The sequence below is a fragment of the Chrysochloris asiatica genome, unplaced genomic scaffold (assembly GCF_000296735.1).
Source record: "Chrysochloris asiatica unplaced genomic scaffold, ChrAsi1.0 scaffold00290, whole genome shotgun sequence".
In the NCBI taxonomy this organism is placed as follows: Eukaryota; Metazoa; Chordata; class Mammalia; order Afrosoricida; family Chrysochloridae; genus Chrysochloris; species Chrysochloris asiatica.
The window spans coordinates 614,617-637,120 of NW_006408808.1; the positions used below are offsets into that span (position 1 = coordinate 614,617).

The 22,504-nt window shown below is 41.4% G+C and overlaps 1 protein-coding gene across 8 annotated transcripts in view; it reads right to left on the bottom strand.

The window, feature by feature from the left end:
• The window catches only part of FOXP1 (forkhead box P1), a 519,679-nt gene that overhangs the window by 183,761 nt on the left and 313,414 nt on the right, over window positions 1-22,504 (bottom strand). Inside the window, exon 1 of one of the 8 annotated variants that reach the window (XM_006874627.1) lies at window positions 18,754-18,831. The exons of the other annotated variants lie outside the window; for them this stretch is intronic. The gene's annotated coding sequence lies outside the window, so the exon portion shown is untranslated. Of the gene's footprint in view, window positions 1-18,753; window positions 18,832-22,504 lie in introns of those variants that run through there. 8 annotated transcript variants of the gene reach the window in all.

Here is a 22,504-nt window from a genome sequence, read left to right on the forward strand (position 1 = left end):
TCGGAACCGACTCCATGGCACTTTACAACAACATCTCAGGTAGAATTTTAAAAACTTAATTTATAAAGTGCTTTGAAATCCACACTGAAAAGTATGTTCTATTCCCATGGCATATATATAAATCACTTCAATCTAAATTTTAAATTGTCACGCACATACAAAAAGGAGAAAAATAAATCCTTGTTAGTGTACAAGACTATGGATTCACGCATAAGAATACAAATCTCTGCTATACAAGATTTGTAGAAGGTCAAACATGGTTACAGTCATGATCAATGGAAAGTTTGGAATGGCTGATGGAAACCTCTTTGGAAATTCTATCAGAGACCTACATTCACCATGTGTTTCTCATACATGTGTTCATGATAGCCACTTTGTACCTGTATTGAAGGAGTCCCGGTGGGTCGCTGTAGAATAAGCATTTGACCATTATGTGATTTGAACTGCAAGATCAGAAGTTCAAACCTACCAGCTGCTCCTCGAAAACCCTATACAGGGTTGCTACGAGTCAGAACCGACTCAATGACACTTAACAACAACATGCATTAAAACCAAACTCATGCCTTTCTTTCAGACTGTGTCTCACCAAAACTCATGAAGTGAGGGTGAACTTTTCTTATGTGTCTAACAGTATCTCAATCCCATTTAGAGAAAGGTCCTATTTGAAGAGAAATTAGATTCTTTGGACATATCATAATGTTTGCAGATACATGTTAGTGTGTGTATGAGAGAGGGAGGGGTGAAGGAATACACGAGGAATCAATGAAAGACGTCTTCTTTTATAAAGGATCAACTCGGACTCCAGTTTGATGCTGATGGCTAATGTAATGGACGTAAAAGGACGAATCCCACCTCTGGAGACATTTTACTCTTGGTGACGGATCCTGTACTAAGTTGAGTCAACACTTCCTTTATAACTGATGTGACAACTGCCTGGCATTTGCTGCCTTTGAGGGCTGGGCTGGGATTACAGTAAAGATGGGGTTTGAAGACGTAACAGAGCAGAGGTGACTGATAAAACCAGGTTCAGTTGAACATACTCACATTTATTTTCCTTCAGCTCAAATAAATCAATGGGTAAGGAGTCCCTGAGTGGCAAGAACAGTTAACACTCACAGCCCCTAGCCAAAAGGTTTGAGCTCACTCAGAGGTACCTCATAAGTAAGGCTTGGTGATTTACACAGGAAATTCGAGAGTGCGCACTTCTACTGTGACATACACGGGGCCACCATAAGTCAGAATTTCGACTGGATGGCAACTGGGCTGGTTGACTGGGAGGAGGGGTGGAAGGCATGTGCTACCGTCATCTGTGGTGCGCTTGCTGGTCTCCCTCTCTGCCATGGCTGCCATCTAAGTCCCACTGGAGACGTTTTATGAGGCCCATGCCATCCACGGTCCACACCTGCACTCACATATAGACAGGCGGACTAATGCTTGGTTGCTAGCATGGCAGAGAAGGCTCTTGTGTAAACGGAACCTGGATATTTCTGGGACACTTTCCATTTGTTTGTTTCAAGATTACTTCATTTCCATCATTGCCTTTACATTCCTTATAAATAAATGTCATTTGTTGCTTACAAACTAGGTTTTATATAGATTATGTTTAGGACTCTTTTCTATTTAGATGTTAAGTTCATAGCAGGTATTTAAATATTAGGAGCTAGGTACCCCTATGTGTGGACGCCTGGTGTGGTGCTGTAGGATCAGAACTGGACTGCAAACCACAAGGATGGCAGTTCAAACCCATCAGCCGCTCCTTGGAAACCCTATACAGGGTCACCATGAGTCGGAACTGACTCAATGACACTTACAACAATCCCAATGGTTAGTTGTTATTGTTGTTGTAAAGTGCCATTGAGTCAGTTCCAACTCATAGCCACCCTGTATTGGGTTTCCAAGGAGCAGCTGGTGTGATTGAACTACCGTCCTCATGGTTCAAACCAACTTTGCAGTCCAGAGCATTAAGCCAGAGGACCACAGCGGGACTCCTCCATCAGGTAGCCAATACTACAAAGCACGCTTACCATGCTTTAAGAAACAGTCAAAAGCGTACAGAAAACATTGCTTGAGCAGACTCATGTACATAGTAAGCAAGGGATAGGGAAACCTTTATAAAAATGTTCACGTGTCATATGTGGTGAAGAAACTTGAGATAAGGACTAATATTTGGAGATAGTTAAAAATATGCCTAAGCAAAATGTCTTAGGTCACAAACCAGCAAATATTATGGACCAAATCCAGCCCATCACACCTTCTTGTTCAGCTAATGAGATAGGAATAGTTTTTACATTTTTAAACAGTTGGGGGGGGGGGGAAGGAGTCAAAAGAAGAATATTTTGTGAGAATCCTATTTCAGTGTCCACAGTAGAAGTGCTATTGGAACATAAGCATGTTCATTCACTTATAACAAACACTACCACCTATGGCTGCCTTCATGCTACAACAGGAAAGTTACGTTCCTGAAATATACACTGTATTGGCATGTGAAGCCGAAAATCCTTCCGAGCTGACCCTTTACGAGTTAAGTTTGCCAACTTCTGTCTTAGGTTGCTGTCTGTGTTTTAAGATCCCCAGAGATTCTTTTGGACACAATTTTATATCAACAAATCTTTCAATCAGTTCCTCAAAACTATTTTTGAATTTAGCCAAGAAGCGAAGGCCCAATTGCTCTATTGCCAATAGTTATTCTTGCAGCTCAAACTTGAGTTTGATTTTCCAAAAAGGAGCTGGGACATGAGAACCAAATGTATCTCTGTGCTCCTTTAAAACTACTTGGCAACTTTGAATATGCATTTCCTTATAGGTCGTTTACAGCAGTTTAGAGAGAATCGTCCCAGTTGGCATGAGGTCTTGAACATCCTCAGAATAAAAGATAGCATGTGCCTTATTAGCCGGCTGAGAGGACTGGTTGTTTCCTGTCTGCCCGGAGAAGCTGTCACAATTCCAACTTAAAGGCTGCTCTGAGTCAGCCACCCTTCTTCTAATTTCTTTTCCTCCACTCTCCCCACCTCTCAAGATCAAACCTGCTTCTCTGATAATTTCACGTGCTAATCAACAGACATTGCACATATGGGGGTGGGAGGAAAAGCAAACAAGAAAAAGCCTCATGGGAAGCTTAGGAAAAGAGAATTCACATTCTTGCCTTAATTTCTCATCTGCTACATACACTTAATGTCCATCTAGAGAGTCTTCCCCATATTGCACCTTCCAAACTAATGTGCTATCCTGATGCAACTCCAGCAAGCAGCTCCCATCTTAACATGACTGTTTATCTTGTCACACAATCTGACAGTTGCTCTGGATGGAGCAAGATCTCAGACTGAGAATGTAAGGAAACTCTATCACTTCCTTGTTTTTCTCACAGCAATCACTTTTGTGCAGAAATGGAAAGGTCTGTAAGTCACTTAAAAAGAGAGGGAGAGAGACAAAAACATGGCAGTGGTTGAAAGTTCTAGGAACATTCTTGCAGCATGAACGGCATTCTAAGTTGGCTCCAAAATGAGGGGGTTATGGAGTCTCTGGATGGTGTAAATGGTTACAAAATCAACTGCTAATGGAAAGATCGGAGGTTCGAGTCCTCCCATAGGCCTGGCTATCAACTTGTGAAATATGAGCCATTGAAAATCCCATGAAGCAGAGTATCTCTGTGACCACAGATGGCTGCAGTAACACACTTGTCTTCAAGTGGTTCATTAGGGTGACTTCAAAACCCAAAGTCCAATCAACGCAGTGGCTTCTGAACGAGTCCAGCTCAATTCAAGGCAGAGACGTCAGCTCACAGCGTTATGGCAACTGTTTTTTGGGAGTCCAAAGGGGTCATCTTGATACATTTTCTTAAAGAACGCAAGACAATCACAGGGCCTTATTAGGGAGAAGTTTTATGGCAATTGACAACTGCACTGGTGGAAAATAAAGAAGGGGGAGGAAAGTTGTACTGAATAGCTTTTCTTCTATCATGAGGCTGTCCTAAGAAAATTTCATTGGTAAATCTTACACCATCCACCTGACAGCCCTATTCTTGCCCCTCCAGGATTCTTTTTGTTCCTAACACTCAAAAGAAACAAAATTTGGGTCCCTCAAAGATGCCGAAAAAGTGCCATTTTAATGTGGTGAAATCCGAGACTGTAGAATTTTTCGTGGAAGGGTTAGAAGCATGGAAACACCACCTTCGGATTTGTACAGAGCTAGATGGAAGATGTGTCTAGAAAAACTAGCTTCAGATTTTATTTTTGCTTAATAAAAGTTTCTATGATTTTCACAGTAATTTATTTTTTTACTTCCCTACATATAAATGAAGTGTTTGCTTGTAATTGCCGCTGTTAAGTTCTGTCAAGTCAGTTTCGCTTCATAATGACCCTGGGTAGGGTTTTTCCAGGAGCAGCTGGTGGATTTGAACTGTTGACCTTGTGGTTACCAGTCCCATGCTGATCCAACCGCACCACACCAGGAGTTCATTTGCTTATAACAGGGCATTGGAAAGGTGAGTTTATATCGAAGCAGGATGCTAGTCTTTATGAAAATAGGTGGTCCCGCGTCACCCCCCAAACGTACTGCAGCAATCTGTCAACAACCATTACAGGCATTGTAAGTAAAAACCAACAACAACAACAAATGCCAAGAAAAACAAAAGCTGTTTATCAAAACTTTAAAATACAAGGCAACAACCATCATCCAGATAAAAAATTATAATTGCTGTTGTTAAGTGCCACCATATCAGTTCCAACTCATAGTGACCCTATATGGGGTTTTTGAGGCTGTGCATCTTTGTGGGAGCAGAAAGTCTCATCTTTCTCCCATGGGGAGGCTGGTGGGCTCAAGCCACAGGTCTTGCGGTTATTAGGGAACCTTTAAGGGTCTCTTGGGCCCAGTCACTGCTTGATCTACTCTATGATACTGCAAATAAGAGTGTGACCTCTGATCATTTAAGGAACCCTGGTGATGCAGTGCACTAAGCACTGTGCTGCTAACCACAGGGTTGGCAGTTTGAACCCATCAAGAATTCTGTGGGAGAAAGCTAAGGCTATCTGCATCCATAAAGCTTTAAAGCACTTGAAGCCCTATGGGGGCAGGTCTGTTCTATCCTGTAAGGTCACTGAGAGTCAGAATCAACTGGATGGTGTCACTTTTGGGGTTTCTGACCTTCACTGGTATCAATTCACTTGACTTATACCCCCAAAGCAAACAGGACAGACAGCGAAGCCTTTCGGTCAACTGAGATAATGGATGAGAACTGGTGATGTGGGAGAAGGTACTGTGTAGCATTCATGCACCCTTAGGATCCTAACAGCTGGGGGAAAGTGGTCTGAGCTTTTTGAGTTTTCAATAAGACCTTACATTTGGAGTGGGCATTTGTGTGGATTTTCTAAAACGTTCCAGTCTTTGCAAACAAGTTTATGAGACAAAATCAAAACACACATGGCAGATATAGTCTTGTCCCTACAGAACTCCAACATTACAAGTTCAAGTGAAAAATCAACAGAGATAGGAAATTCCACAGTCCGATCGCCTCATCACTGTCTCTACTGTAGAAGGACGTATGGTCATCCCCAGGTGTTAAGCGAAATGAAGCAAGAAGAAATCATCCACTGGACCACCCCAGCCCCAAATAGTCTGAGTGTACATTTTCTAGTTTTACTTCCAATACTGGGTTTCAATACCCTAATTTTATGGCACTGCGAGTTAATGCGCTGGACTGCAAGGTCAGTTTACACCACAAGGTCGGCGGTTTGAGTTCACCAGTTGCTCCTTGGAAACCGTATATACAGAGTTGCTAAGACTCTGAACCAACTCACCGGCACTTAACAACAACAACTGCAGTGAGATTCTTGTGCGCTTGTTCAGTTACATGCAGGGTGGTTATCAAGAGCCCTGGTAATGCCGTGGGTTATGAGTTGAGCTGCTAGCTGCAAGGTCAGCAGTTCAAATTTAGCAGTTGCTCCGCAGGAGAAAGATGAGGCTTTCTGCTCCCTTTAAGAGTTATAGCCTCGGAAACCCTATGGAGGGCGGCTTTGATTCTCAGGAGTTCTGGTGTGGCGCTGTGGGTTAATGTGCAGGACTGCAAGGCCAATTTGTGCCACCAGGTTGGCAGTTCATGCTCAGCAGTTGCTCCTTGGAAACCCTATACAGGGTTGCTGTAACAACAATGACGACTCAATAGCACACCACCACCAAGACCAGTATGGTTATCCATGAAATGATGCTCACACTCTACACTCTGCTTTCGCTTTAAAATTTCACAGAACCTGAAAAGACACATTGTTGTGTTGTTAAGTGCCGTCAAGTTGGTTCCGACCCACAGTGACCCTGAACAGGATTTCCGAGGCTATAAAGCTTTACGGGAGCAGAAAGCCTCATCTTTCTCCCACAGAGCAGCTGGTAGTTTTGAACTGCAGACCTTGCAGTCCACAGCCCGATTTGTAACCACTACACTACCAGAGCTCCTTCAGCATAGATTAAGTTGAGAGGTTTTTTGTTTTGTTTTGTTTTTTAAATCAGCAATCTAGTCAATAATTTAATTTTCTTAGGAGGAAAATATGGCAAATGGTCTTCATGTTCCTCTTTTATAAAGCAGTAATGAGATGTGGGAGGGCAGGCTTGAGTAACTGCTCTCTGGCTGCAGGCCACAATTCACCTGTGTTAGCACAATGGGCTCAAAAGTCACCCTGTGTAATGAGCAGAGGAGACGTGGGCACATGGAGACAGACATCAGAAGATGCCTTGAGGCAGGAGGAAACACTCAGCCTGTGCCACCTCTGAAGAAAATCAGGGAGCAGAAGACAGTTAAAACAAAACTAAACAAAGAAATAGAACAAAAAGTTGCTGTTCAGTTGCCTCAGACACATGGGCACTCAATGTGTGTCAGAGGAGAACTGAGCTCTATGTTGGTTTTTAATGGCTGAGCTCTTCAGGAAAGGAGTTTTTTCCAGGTCTTTTCTTCTGAGGTTCCTCTGAGTAGATTTGAACTACCATACATCTGCTTAGCAGTCAAAAGCATTAACCATTTGTATCAACAAGGGGCTCTTAGTAGACAGTTGTGAGTTGCTACTGAGTGGATTTTTCAATCTGTAGTGACCCATGTGATAGAGCACGGCCCACCGAAAGTTTTCTAGGCTATAATCGGATCAGATGGCCTGGGGGGTTTTGTTTTATTTCTTCTAGATTCACTGGTTGGGCTCCAACAGCCGACCCTTCTGTTAGAAGTCAAGAACTTAGCTTCACCACGTGAGTCCTTTAGAAAAGAGTTGTTTAATTCTAACTCACACCGACCCCTTATGACAGACCAGCACTCTCCCGCCCAGTTTCTTAGATTCAAATCTTTACGGAAGCATTTTGCCAGAACTTGTCTCCAGTGGAATCACTGGTGGGTTAGAGTCGCACATCTTTTGGTTGGTAACCAAGGGCTCTTTACCATTGCTCCCCCAGACCTCCTTAGAAGGGAGTTAGGGGTCTGACCCTTTACTCATTTGTAATTATGTGTAACTTTTTTTTTTTTTAAAGGCACGTAAAGACTACTTCCTGACAAAGAAGATAAAGCGCAGGAATGTTCACGAGACAAAATAAGGATATCTATGATCCTCTTGCAAAATCGGCTGAAATGTGTTTAATGGCTGCAAACAGTCAGGAAGTCTGTTTGAAGTCTCTTATGAGGAGAAAAAAAATACCATCCTACTCCTACTCCCTACACTATTACCACAGGCCCCATAACCACCTTGTGGAGGTGCTACTTGGCTACTCCCTACTGGAGCCGCTGCCAGACACTGAGTCACCATCACCAACACTGTGGCGCGAGGCTCCGGCACCAGGGTTGTCTTTGGAGGGATTCCACTTAAGCAAAGCCCAAGCCTGAACTTGTTTAGCACATGAGAGTTGACAAGACATTGCCTAGAGTTCTGTGACTGCAGGCAACATGAGCATTATAATTAATTCAAACAGAACTCAAGTTTATTAGAAAATGTCTACAGTGTTAAACTGGATACTGCATCAAACTCCTGATTCCCTTCTTTAGGGCCAGAATACGTTTACAAATCCATAAATACATATACTGCTCCACCCCTTCTTCAGGTAGAACATAAAGGGTCAAACGTAAAGATACATCAATCCAAGGGATCTTTTATTAATCCACTGTCATCTGCCAGGACCTTTTAGGAAAAGCGTGGACCAGCGACTCTTAATGTGATTAATTCAGATTCACACCTTTTAGTATTTTAGAATGAGATTTGCTAATTCTGAAGCCTGTGAATGAATCTGGCTAGAGTCATACTCAAAACAATGGAGGGTTGCTCATGAATTTACTAGTAAGATTGAACCTAGTTTCTACTCAAATAAATAAAGTGTAAAGTTTCTCCTGTGGCGCTGTAAGGTAAGCACTGGGTTCCAAGGTCAGTTTGAACCACAGGTCAGTGGTTCAAACCCACCAGCCACTCCTCAGAAACACTAGACAGGATTGCTATGAGTCAGAACTGACTCGACTATACCTTACAACAACAAAGTTTCTTCTAGTCATGTAATATACGCCAAATGCATTCTGGATGCTCTATGAAGCAATTAGTACCCCTACATCCTCTCACTGAATTTTGGGCAAACACGTATACAGTCAGATGGTTCAGTGGTGACAGTCTAGCAGATATAAAAGATAATAATACAAATAAAAACAATAAGAAGAAATATCAAGAAGAAAAAGGTCCAAACAAGACTAATAATCCAAAATGTAGACACTCTTCATAATTCGGAGAGCTGGTGTAGTGCTGAAGAACAGGCTCTGGATTGCAAGATTGTTTTAAACTGCAAAGTCTGGGTTCAAACCCACCAGGTGCTCCTCAGCAACCCTATCCAGGGTTACTATGAGTTAGAACCAATTCAATGGCCCTCAACAACAAAACCAACTCGCTATTGACCAAATTTTGCCAAGATTGAAAAAAATTCTAGTAGTCTTCAATAATCTGTACTTCTCAAAGCAGTTATTATTAATAATTAAGATTGCACCAGTGGTTTTTATTACTGTTAGGTGCTATCTTGTTGCTTCCGACTCACAGTGGCACAATGCACAAAAGAACAAAACACTCCCAGTCCTGCACCAACCTCAGAGATGCTGATCCCTTTGAGGTCATTATTGCTACCACTGTGACGATCCATCTTGTTGGGGGTTTCCTCTCCTTTGCTGAGCCTTCACTTTTCCAAGCATGATACCCTTCTCCAGGGACTGGTCGCTCCTCTTAATATGTCCAAAGTGGAAGAGACAAAATCTTGCCATCTTCATCACTCCTAAAGAGCATTCTGGCTGTACTTCTTTCCAGGACAGATTTGTTGGTTCTTATGGGAGTCTGTGGGACTTTTAATATTCTTCAGCAACACCATGATTCAAAGGCATCACTTCTTCTATAGTCCAACTTTCAATGTCCAACTTTCACCTCCATTTGAGGCAACTGAAAATACCATGGCTTGGGTCAGGTGCACCTTAGTCCTTACACTGAAATATTATCTTTTAATGTTTTAAAGGTGTTTTTGTTTTGCAGTAGATTTTATACATCATCGGATTTTCTGACTGATACTTCCATGAGCATTGATTATGATTCCAAGCAAAATGAGGTCTTTGACAACTTTAATTTTTCTCCATTTATCATGATGGTGTTTCTTGGACTAGGTGTGAGGATTTTCGTTTTCTTTACATTGAGGTGCACACCATACTGAAGGCTGTAGTTTTTTTTATCTTCATCAGTACGTACCTGAAGTTGGCTTTGCTTCTAGTAAGCAAGGTGTATCATCTTTATAGCTCAGGCTGTTAATGAGTGTTCCTTCAAACGTGATGCCATGCTCTTCTTCATAGAATCCAGATTCTCCAATTATTTGCTCAGCATATAGATTAAGTATGGTGAAAGGATACAACCCTGATACATATCTTCCCTGATTTTGTATCATTCGGTGTCCCCATGATCTGTCAGAACAACTGCCTCTTGCTCTATGTACAGGTTCCTTATGATGACAATGTTCTGGAATATCCATTCTTCCCAACGTTAACCATAGTTTGTTACCAGACATAGCTGAAAGCCTCTGCACAATCAATCAAGTACAAGTAAATGTCTTTCTGGTATTCTCTGCTTTCAGCCAAGATCCATCTGCTGTCAGCAATGATATCCCTTGTTCCACATTCTCTTCTAAATTTGGCTTGAATTTCTGACAGCTGAATATACCAGTTGTTGTTGTTGTTGTTGTTAAGTGCTATTTAATAGGTTTTGACTCATTGTGACCCTATATATGGTTTCCGAGGCAGTCAATCTTTCTAAGATAGAAAGCCTCATCTTTCCCCTGTGGAGCGGCTGGTGGGCTTGAGCTGCCAATCTTGTGATCTGAAGTGCAGTGTTTACCCTACAAAGTCACTGTGGTCCCAAGTGCACTAGTAGAACAGTATTAAAAATGAGGAACATTTAGAAACATAGGGACAAGTGTAAAGAAATAATGATTCCACATTGAAGATGCTAAAATAACCAAAGTATTAAATTCTTTATTACATGCCAGGCAATGTGCTTGTTAGTTGCTTTACGTGTAATATTTTATTTCTTGTTCCCAACACAAAAGGGGGATTTAGGATTCCTCATTTAAAGTGACATACCCAAGGTCACAAGTCTAATAAGTGGCTAGGTCAGAGACACCCAAACAAGCCAACACTGTCTCATGAGATCTTGATACTCATATTCTACCAGCATCGCTCAATGGAATAAAATGGCCATGTTATCTCAGCAGATGGATATGCAGTTCTACCAAGCCCCAAATTCAGAGATGGACGTGGATTCCTCTTCCTCCAGGATGGTGTCGTTTATCTTCCAATGTTATCTCCTTCTCTACACAAAAAACAACTTGCTCTTTTCAACCAGATCATCTTATTCCCAAGACATGCTCATACTACAATTCTACTTGCCTTGTTCTCTTGCCCACATTTCTAAGAATCTTCTCCATCTAAATCCATCCTTGCTGAAACTCCCAGTTCAGAATATAATTCCTACGAGCAACAACTTTCCCAGATATCCCTGGAGTTGCTTTTGGTCTTTGTAACACTCCTTGTTTCTATTGCTTTGGTGGATAGAATAATGAGCTTCGTTATCTCTGTTTCCCCTCACACTGTGTTTGCACTTTGTTGTTGTTGGTTGTGGGTGTGTCGTGGAGTTGGTTCTGACTCATAGTGACCCTGCATAAGGTTTCCAAGGCTGTAAATCTTTACGGGAGCAGGAAGTCTCATCTTTCTCCTGTGGGATGTCTGCTAGGTTCAAACTGCTGACCTTAAAGGTTAGCAGTCTAATTCAGAACCACTCCGTCACCTGATCATTTCTTTATCACTTGTTGTTGTTGTTGTTAACTGCCATCGAGCAGGGTCCAACCCATAGCGACCCTGTACAGGGTTTCCAAGGGTGTAAATATTTACGGGAGTAGAAAGCCTCATCTTTCTCCCGCGGAGCGGCTGGTAGTTTCAAACCGCTGACCTTAAGGTTCGCAGCCCGATTCCTAACCACTACACTACCAGAGCTCCTTTATCACTAGTCACCCTTTTTTCCTGGACTACTGATGTTGTCAAGATTATTCCTTCCTCAACTGTCAACTAGGACAAGTTTCCTGGTTCCTTGATTCTACTGAGTCCAAGTTGATATTTCTCAAAAGGAACTTTTCATAAAGCAAGTAATGGAGACTACAAAAACTCATTAAGAGCACAGATTTCTTCTTACAATTAAACTTAAGTCCAGTCACAGCCCAGGCGCCTGCGATGTCTGTGCGTTGAGCTCCACCCTCTTTGTTGGATCTCCCTGTCTAGACCCACTTGGCATCACTTTTAGGCCCAGCAGGATGTCTATCCTATTCCTTGAACTATAGAGTCACACACTGCTACAACTGCATTCTTTTATCAGGAAGAAGTAAATAATTGTATCCTTAAAACTGTTCTGGTTCCCACAAGAACACCGGTACGTGCAGATAATACCCACTTGACCTGGCTTCAGTGACTGGATGATCAGAGCTCAACCAGAAGAAGAAAGAAGAGGAAAGGAAGAGTAATCTGATACAATTTGATGAACTTGACTTACACCTATTGATGCAATAGCTCAAAAGAGGGAACAAATCTTTACAGCGAGGATCATTCCCACTCCCTCCATACATAGAGTAGACAGGGATGGGCAACTTGGACACTGGCTACCCAAAATGGAGGGAGGAGGGGGGACTTCAAAGGCAAGAAGTGACTGGCTTATAAACTTTTAAGAGGGAGCCTAGATCCAGAGGGCGTGGAGGAAGGTAGAATCTCCACTGAGTAGTATACAATCTGTCTAGGCCGGGCTGATGAAAGGAAATGCAGATAGGTCTCTTGTGATACAATGGTGAATAACTGTTATCAGGACTGGTTGTGAGGGTTGGAAATGTAAAGGTAGACGGTTCGTAGCAAGAAGGGGAGTGATTAACTTTTCAGTCTAGGAGCGGAGGTCCCTGGGACCATCAATGGAGAAGAGTGGAGAGCGGGACCCTATCCAGAAGAGAAACAGTGACGCCAGAGATGGAGGCAGAGATGATGATGTGGAGAAATGGAGCAGCTGGGGACTTTAGATCCAGAGAGGGAGAGGGGCTATGTGCTGCCGATCGGGGGGCAGGCTTGTAGTGTACACCCTTTGGTTGGTTGATGATGCATGGAGGGGAATGGAACCATGGCAGAAATGATATACAATAGAATGAATGTAAAACTAATGTTCTCCCATGTAAACTGTCACATAATTCACAATAAAACATTAAAAAACAAAAAAAACTCTTCTGGTTCCTAGTCTTTGCAATTTTTCGAGTATATATTGCCAGACAATGTTACACAACACTATAGCACGTATTTCAGCGAACTCAACAATTCTTTTAGGTATCATATTACCATACCCAGTAAACAGATACAGAACCTATGACCAGAGAAGCGAAATAGTAGGGATTGTATGAGGTATACAAGAAGTTCTTAACACAGTACCTGTTGCTGCTGTTGTTGTTGTTAAGTGCCGTGGAGTTGGTTCTAACTCAAAGCGACCCTGAATAGATTTTCTGAGGAGCGGCTGGTGAGTTTGAACTGTTGACCCTGTGGCTCAAACCGACCTTGCAGTCCAGTGTTTATTCTACAGTGCCACACCAGCACTCCCTAGCACAATAGCTGGTGGTAGTAATGGTTGTGTGGCATGGAGTTGGTTCTGACTCACAGTGACCCTGTAAAGGATTTCCGAGGCTGTAAACCTTTTCAGGAGCAGAAAGTCTCAGCTTTCCCCCACAGAGTGGCTGGTATGTTTCGAACTGTTGACCTTTCAATTACCATCCCAGTTCACAATCCACTACACTCCCAGGGCTCCACAATGCCTTCGATGTTAAGTGCCATCAAATTGATTCTGACCCATAGCAACCCTGTATAGGGTTTCCCAGGAGCGGCTTGTGAACTTGAACTGTCTACCTTGCAGTTCAAACCAACTTTGTGCAGTTCAGCACATTAACCTACAGCACCAGTATACAGTAATTACCATCTAAATGGAAATTGCTACTTTAGTGAGCGATACACTGCCCCATACATAAGACATACAGTTTGTTATTGGGGGCAAAGAGTCCTTCATTCTAGTGATTTCAAAAGCAGCTCTGGTAGCGTACTGGTTACAAGTTGGGCTGCTAACCTCAAGGTCAGCTAGTTCGAAACTACCAGCGGTTCCGTGGGAGCCAGATGAGGCATTCTGCTCCTATAAAGATTTACAGACTCAGAGGCCCTATACAGGGTCGCTATGACTCCATGGCACACCACCACCACCAACCACGGGCTGTTTTCTGTGAGAGAAATCGCAACATCCTCTGTTGAACCCAAAGGAATCTAAGGCACCTAACATTCATTGCGCAAACAGCAAACTGAGGACCAGAGGACTTACGTGATTTGTCTACCAGAGTGTGGTTCCTTCCACTGTGAAAGGCACTTAATTCCACACCTTGTATCTTACAGCAATATGGCTGCCTAGAGGCCAAACAGTAACATGAAGCTAATGTTGCTGCTAATAAAGAAGAAAACAATGGCTAGCACTAACTGTATGCCAAGTATGTATCCATCTTGACTTTAAATTGCTTTATGTAAACAGGAAGTTTATATCATGTGCCCAAGATTATACAGCCTGAACTCTTCCACTTGTATTTCAAGAACACAACCCAAAATGGTAAGAAATCCACAAATCCATGGATTTAGAATTCTTCCCCTCAAATGGAACCAGAAATACTTGTCTGACATGACAGAACTCAAAAGTAAGAATCAGAAACTTTCAGAAGATTATATTCAGCTAATTCTAAGCAGCAGTCAAATTAGATTCTGCATGGAAGACCCTAATCTAATTTGCAATAAACTTGTTGCAATAAATTTGCAATAAATTGTTTTGGTCAGGGAATGAGAATCACTTCCTCAAACAGGTGATTTCAAAACACAACTGTGCTGGTCAGGTATACAGTTGTGCTCCTGACTCAGACTCACAGAGTTAACAGTGATCTCTGGAACGTCTAGTAACCACAATTTCGCCTAAGATAGAAACTGAATCCCCAAGTATGAAGAAATAAGTATTCATTGGGAGTTTGGGGAAATTACTAACTTTGGGCGAATCATAGCAATTCCAAAGAAACAAAAAATTATCTTTAAAAAGGCATGAATTTCTTTCTGTAGAAGCTGTGTAAATAAATGGTAGTTAAGCAACCAGCGTTACTCTGTGTGGATTGAAACCTAAATCCTAATATGAGTAAGCTGTGTGACTTTGTTCAAGGTATTTACCCCCTCTGTGCCTTAGCTCCACCATCTATAAAAATGGGGATCAGGAAAGGACAGACCACCACCAACATCATTACAGCTGTAGTTCTTGTTAAGTGTCCTTTAGTTGATTCTGACTTAGAGTTCCCCCGTACATAGTTTCTGAGGAGCAGCTGGTGGGTTTGAATCACCAACCTGGTGGTTCACAGTCCAGTGCTTACCTACAGCACCACATAGGAGCTGGCATTATTAGTAATATATGCAAAATATATAAATGACAGCATGGCATACAGTATGTGCTTAAGTGATTTAAAAACGTGCTTTATAGATAATTATGAATTATGGAGGCAGTAAGTCCATGGTCCATTAAGATAAGGTCATGAAAGATACCAGAATATACAAACGAATAGAGAAGAAAACAATAAAAAAATCAAATGACACACTAGCAACATTTAGTGGTATCGACTTAAAAATCCTTTTTTTTAGCTAAACTAGAATCCTTTTATTTATAATATGGCCTTTAAAAATTAGTTTTTGAGAAAAAAACATAGTTTGAATGAATTTCTTTTCCAAATTTACTTTCTTTATTTGAGCTCCATCAAATCAACAGTATTGGAAACCAAACAACCACTACCTGACTCTTCAGTTTTCTAAAGAAAAATTTCCCAAAGGACTTAGAACAGCAAAAGGCATGAGACTGGCTAGATTTTAAACTAAGTAACTGGAGGAAGGAGGGTCAAAACACACCCAGATTGAAGAGTCACATAGTAATATATCCAGGGTTGACAGAAGGCTTCAATTCTTTTGCCGGAAAAGTACGTAACTACACAGCAACTGGTGACTGATTTTTGCACAGCCAATGAACACTATCGGTTTCTTTGCAAAGCACAAACTAACTCGATTTTCGTGGAAGTTAAATTGCCAACATCAAGTTGAGTTAAAGTGAAGGAAAACAAAAAAATCATCATTTTCAGCCCACGCTGTATCTTTACAATCCATATCCTAGCTTTAACCCTAAAGAGATTAAAATGAAACATGGTAACTTCTCACTGCTTCTTCCTTCCCACAACCATCACCACCAGGCACCAGCTGTAGTTTGCCGTTTAGATTCATGCTAAGAGACATCCTCATGGGACAGTCTATGGTGGTCAGGATGAAGTATGTCACAAGAAGAATGCTTCTCCTGACACCTAGATCACACTTGATCCAGGTCTCCCCCAAACACATCCGGAAATTGTAAACAATTTTAACAACAGGACATTTTCCCACCTGAAAAGTGGGATAATCTTTGTAGCCTACCTATGTCACAAGAGCGTTCTGAGTGTTAATGAGTTAACATTAGTCAGACACTTTGATTTCCACAGACAAAGGGCTCTGTATAAGTACAAAGTATGATTATCTAACCCAACTGCCTTTTGGAGAGTCACCCAAGATGAAAGAAGAGGAGGTGGAAAGGCTGTTTTCAACTTTGTCCTACCAGGGCAAAGCCACCCCCAGTGAAACCAAGGGCAATCCTTGGAGGGAGCCGTTTTGTGTGTGAACGTGAACACCAGGAGAACGTCTGCTGTATTCCCTTATATAGTCAATGAAGAGGGAATCCTGTGTGTGCATAGTTTCAATTCACATTCCATAACAGTATAGGCAGCAAAACAGATTTTCAGCTGCGATTTATAAGGCTTGATACGCCTGGGTCAGGCACTGTGCTAGGACCATATACATCATTTCCCAGGCTGCGTACACGTGGAGGGAGACTCTACCCAAATCCATGCTTCTGTTTGCTGTAACAGTAACAGTGTGGGCATGTGTGTCTGTGAAAGGCCGTGGGCTAAGAGGTCAAGCACACGCAACTTGAGAATTGTGACAACAACAACAACAACAACAACAACACAGTCTTGTTTTTAAATCTACATCCAAGGTAAGATTCTTTTCCTAGGTCTCTGGAGGACCCGATTTAGACAAAAGGACAACTCTGAAGACCCTCAAGCATATGTAATATTAAAGACTGGAAAAGTAGTTTTGAGGAACACAGATAGACAAACAGCCTGTTAACCTCTGCGTGACATTGTTAAACATAGGAGCAAATGTTTAGCTTCTCATAAATTATGTTGTGAGCTGGTCACAGACATTCTGGTATCGTTTCCTTTAACTGAACTACTCATGTTTAGGTCTGAAATCAGAACACAGTCTTCACCAAAACTCCAAGAAAAGCTTATTTTCCAGTGTTTTCACTGTTTGAACACACACAGACACAATACACGCACACGTACCATTATTACAAAGCTACTGAGGCAGGCATCACTATGCAAAGCATCTAGAAAAACCAAATTCTGTAAAACACCACCACAGTAGATTGGTTCTCAGTTAAAAGCCTAGAAAATTCTCAGGAGGCAAAAAAGCCCTCACCTTGAAGGGTTAACTCACTTGCCTCTTTTAAAAAAAAAAAGAAAAGAAAAGAAAGACACATATAATTTCCTTTTATCATAAAACAAAGCATTTATTATTTTCTGTATATCTGTTAAAGGGCATGGCTTTCTGAGTGGAAAACAAAACAGAACTTGGTCACATGTTTATTTGCTTCAGCAACTCCCTTCCCCTTCTGATAAATAATCAAACATGCCATCCAGAAAAAACAAAGCCAGCGAGCTGGGAAATTTGATGGTCATCAAATAGACTGAGATACCAAGAAAAGCAGCCCACTGTTCCCACACTGATTTATCGGCCCCACACCTACACTAACATTTGAGTAAATACTTTCAGTCACTCGATTTTCTCTGCAATTGCTCCTACTGTTAAAGAAATTGTCCTTAAGACAAGTCACAAACATAATTTTTTTCTTACAAAGTTGAACAACTTTAGATCATTAAAAAAGCCCACATAACCACACACATATATTTATTTTATTTATTCCAATGTCCCTCCTATGAGAGCTCTGAATAACTTTGGAGTACATACATTTCTTTCTCTATTCCCATAGATGCTTTTTAGACAGCAACATTTAAGCATATTTAGTAAGGGGACTAACCAGCAAGCTTCAAAGTAATAACAATTCTTTTCAGATCAAAAGAGATCATTTTCCATTTCCTGACCAGTGCACACTTTGAAAAATTAGTACCTGGCTTACCAATTATACCTAAGTCCATGGGGGTGGGATACCAAGGTCGGGGGGTGGGAGGGAAGACACACTTTTAAAAGAGATGGAAGACTTCATCAGAGAGAAAAAAAGGTGGTACCATTGGAAACAGCCAGGAAGACAGTTGTATCACCCTTTGCAGAGGAGCAGCCCAAGTCAGAAGACTTTCCCTACTATACTAATAATTATGCACAATGAACATTTTTGAAAAAAGCCTTGTAGCCTCAGAGTTAACAAGCATCTCTGAAAGTGAGGTGGGCTCCTCATTCCTTTTGCCGTCCACTTCACTTCACCAACACTAACAGGAATGACCTAATAACCGTGCGTGTTTCAGCAGTCCGACTTTTATTGGCATGAAATTGGTACAAATATTATCAAGACCACTTCACAAATGATGACCGTGTCACAGTGCAAACACCAGAAGACAATCCTGCAGGCAGAGTCCCCGTTACAAAGACACCATCTCCCTGCCCTCTCCTCTTACTCATGATAACAGGAAGAAAAAAGCGAGCAGCAAAACACAATGTCACAACATGCACAAAGCAGTTCTAATCTACGTTCAGCCTGTAAAACTGTCCTGACAACAAAGGGCTGCTTACTTAGCAGATAATATCCAGAGACACATTTAAAAGCAAGAGTGAATTAACAAGGAGTTAGAAAGAACCCGTATTCTCAAATCTCTCAAGAGAGAGAGAAAGAAAAAGAGAAAGCCTTTGATGGAGAGAGGAGGAGGGAGGGGGAAGAAAAAAGAAGTAAACAAGTCAGCTCATCTTATTTTACTCTTCAGAGAATATCTACCCAAGAGCAGAGCCTAAGTTAGAATGTTTAAACCGGCGAAAACGTTCCTTTTTCTCTGGACACTTACAGAGAAAATGAAGAGTTTGGCGGAGTGAGCTTGTACTGTCTCTGCCTTTGGATTGCAGTCTTCTCACTGTCGATGGGTTCTGGCTGTTTCTGTGAAGCGGGGGTTGCAGAGTGGTAAAAAAGATGTTTGAATAAACAGGAAGTACTGTACGGCTGAAGCACACTCAGGAGCAAACACTCTGGAACATTGCCCTTTGTAGGCAACCTCGGGAGGTTTGCCTCCACAGTAGCTGGCTCAGCTCTGACTAAATGACAAAGAAACCACAAGAATTCCTCAAGTAATTCTTCACTTTCAAAGTTGAAAGATCAGTTGGAGCTTGCAGGTAATTTTCAAAGTTGCATGCAGCACTTAAAGAAATCTATTAAGGCTGCGTGTGTATCAATCACCCCGGGTCTGCAAGCTACGACATAGCACACCGAGGGTGGGTGCCCTGGCTGGACCAAACACAGCTCATTCACAAAAATACACACTGACAGGGGTCCAGGAAACCTACACTTGATGTATTTTGGGGGTGACATTTACATTGGCAGGATGCTTTTTCTTCTTAAGAGGAAAGAAATTCAGATTTTGCAGACTTTAGAGGATTTTGTCACATGTGGTTTTTTTTTTTTTTTAAAGAGCACATCATCCTGCACTCCAGGGATGTAGCCTTGATACTTCTTCTGCTGATTTTTCCTATACATTTTCCTTCTCTGCAATCCACCAAACTACCTGTTTACCTCCAGAAAACTGGCTTGCCTAGCACTTAACCAGCTACAAACTAATTATCAAAGTCCCGTCTTCTGTTCTTAAAGGAAACTCAACAGAGAACACAGAGAAAAGTCGACGGCTCTGTGGCAGAGCAAGCCAGCTTGAAAAATAGGATGAAGAGCTGAACAGCCATATTCAATAAAAATAAAAAAAAAATGAAAGAGGAAGAAAAGGATTCCTCCGGTAAATGTATTGCTGTTGTGGCAATGTTCTGCCACAGAAACAACTGATTTGTTAGTGAGTATGGAATGCTGGACTGTCTGTCACCCAGGTGCTAATACCCGGCTAAAATAATTCATTGGAAGCTGTCAGTGAGATGTTTACATAGGCCCCAATCTTTTCTTCATAGAAGGAAATTTTTTACTGGAATTCATCTTCTTTTGATCTCACATTCAAAGCGACGGCAGCTTGATAGACATTCAAGTCTGAAAGCAAATCCAGACGCTGAAGATAAACCGCCAGAATATGACAGGCAGAAGCATCTAAAGCTTATAAAAATGAAGAGAACAGCATGTCGCCTGAGTATTACAATAGCAGAAATCAAGAGACATATTAGGTGGAACTGATCAGTCACAAAAACAGTTCAAAAGGTAGATCATAGAAACAGAGGGCTAGGCAAAGGGGAAAGAATGGGAAAGATCTGGTTTATGGTCTCACCTCCCCTTCTGAGGCCCTCGATGCTTCCACGCCTGCCTCTCCACTTTTCAAGAAGAGTGGAGGGTCCAAGTCAAATGTCCCTCTCTAACTTAGCTGGTCCAGTTAGAAACACTGCCAGTGATTTCCCAGCAGTCCATTTCCAAGGGCAGTGGGGGAAAGGTCGACCCTTACCTTGCTCAGTGCCCTGCATGTGCCTAGAAAGCAGCAACAAAGGGCACAGAGCTTCGGGCACCAAGCAAGTGGACCACCATGAAAACCATCTTTCAGCAGAAGGACTACAAGTAGTCCAAGTTGGGGCAAGAGAGCTCTAAGCTGCCCAGGTCCCTAAAAGGGCTAGTTATTGAATGAACACAAATGTTCCTGCTTAAATCACAATCAAAGAGATGAGTTCAGTCCCACAGACAGAGTATTTCTGACATCTAGTAGCTTTTAAGTCAATTGGGGGCAATTCTGGAAAGGAATTATTATAAAAACAAAATGAAACTTCCTTTGAAGCATACAATTATTTCTTAAAGAATATATATATAAGCCTTTTATTTTAATTAAAGTCAGTGCATATGATGAAAAAGTAATTCTCCCAACAATTTTGTACTTAGAGCTGTTTGTTAACAAACACTAAATGCGAACAGGCAGCGTCAGGTTAAAGGGCAGCAGAATTCCACATTATAACTTAGCCTGCGGTTATTCCTGATTGCAAACACCCTCTGGGACGGCGGAGCAAGATTTTCTATTGTAGCATGCGTGGATTCTTAAAATGAGCCTCTAACCAGTCTTTTCTTTTTTTTTTTTTTTTTTTTTTTTAGTGGGGGGGGGGGAAGGGAAGGATAATAAACCAACAGTAAAATATAGATTTGAAAATATACTAACCAACTTAAAAAGCTGTAATCAGTTTAGGGTTTGCCTTTGCATAAACAGAATTCCTGGGTAACTAAATTACAAATGTCAAAGGCAAACAAACAAACAAAAAACTTCTCCTGGACTCTAAGGCTATTTTTCTAAAGTCACCTTCTGTTACACCTATGTAACTTTAATGATATCCAAAAGTTTACTATTACCTTTACACTTCACAACTTGCCACTATTCTTCACAAACCTTTAAATAAAATCACCTTGTTGCTTTAAAGACTCCTACCAAACATCTCCCAATTAAATATTCCATGTTGGAGTAATTGTTACACTTACCCCAGAAGAGGGAGGTTTACCCTGTAAAAGCAAAATGCAAATTCCCTTTTACATTATAAAATATATTCTGTCTCTACAAAGAAGGCTGTCACCATCGCTGTGATACAAGGAGTAGCAACACGTATTTCTCACAACCTTCTAAAAGTCTTTTTTCTTTCTTCTGTTTTTTTTTTTTCTCCTCAATCTGCCACGTATAAAGACCTTCATTGGTATAATTAAATGACTGTTGGGATTTTTTTTGATATAAACAACTTTTGATATGTCATTTAAAAACCTCATAATAACATCATGAAAGAGCTACCATTTTCAGAAGAGAAATTGTCTGCTTGTCGCCATGGGACAGAAACCATGTTCGAGGCTTCTGCTCCCTCTCCTTTTCAGACTACTCCTGCACTTGAATGTCACCTTAGACCTTGAATCCTTGAATGTGAAATGGCTTCACGCTAATTGCTCTAATTGCTTGAAGATGTGCAGGCAGGTGAAACTTGATCCCCGTGGCCATTGTGGAGACCAAGAACAACACTGGAATGTTTACACAGTGGTTTGATTTTCATAGACAGAAGGGCTCAGTTTAAGACAGCAAAAACACAGCTAATAGGTGACCTCTTAATGTAATGCTCCTTTAAAAGCCCCCCCCCCCCAAAAAAAAGGCACACAACAAAATACACTTTTTGTTCTAAAAGGCAGTCCTAAATGCCAAGGTTATTTGCTTGACTCTTGGAGTGAGTACACTAGTTAAGGTGCACCTGACGTTTATACCTGAAACTCTACCCCAAATACAGTCTTTTTTTTTTTTTTTAAACCTTGACACAAAAGAAAACAGGAAAAAAAATCACTTTTTATCACAGTCACCTTAGAAATTTATTTCGACTGTATAGTATTTCTAAGTAAGTACACTCATTTAAATTTTAAATGCAATATTGTTCACTACTGGAATACTCCCTGTCCCTTAAAGGGGGTCCTTACATCTCTTCGTTTATTCCTTTGGTTCTTCTGCCTCCCCACCCCCATTTATGGAATTTCTGACCCTTGCCCTTTTCTTGATTGCAGTAAAGTGGACCTAAATCTCTCTCATGTTTACACAAATACACATCCTTTTGCTATCTCCTTTCTTTGTTGCCCGGTAGGACTGTAATGTGCGTATTATTTCGAGGGGTCGGCGT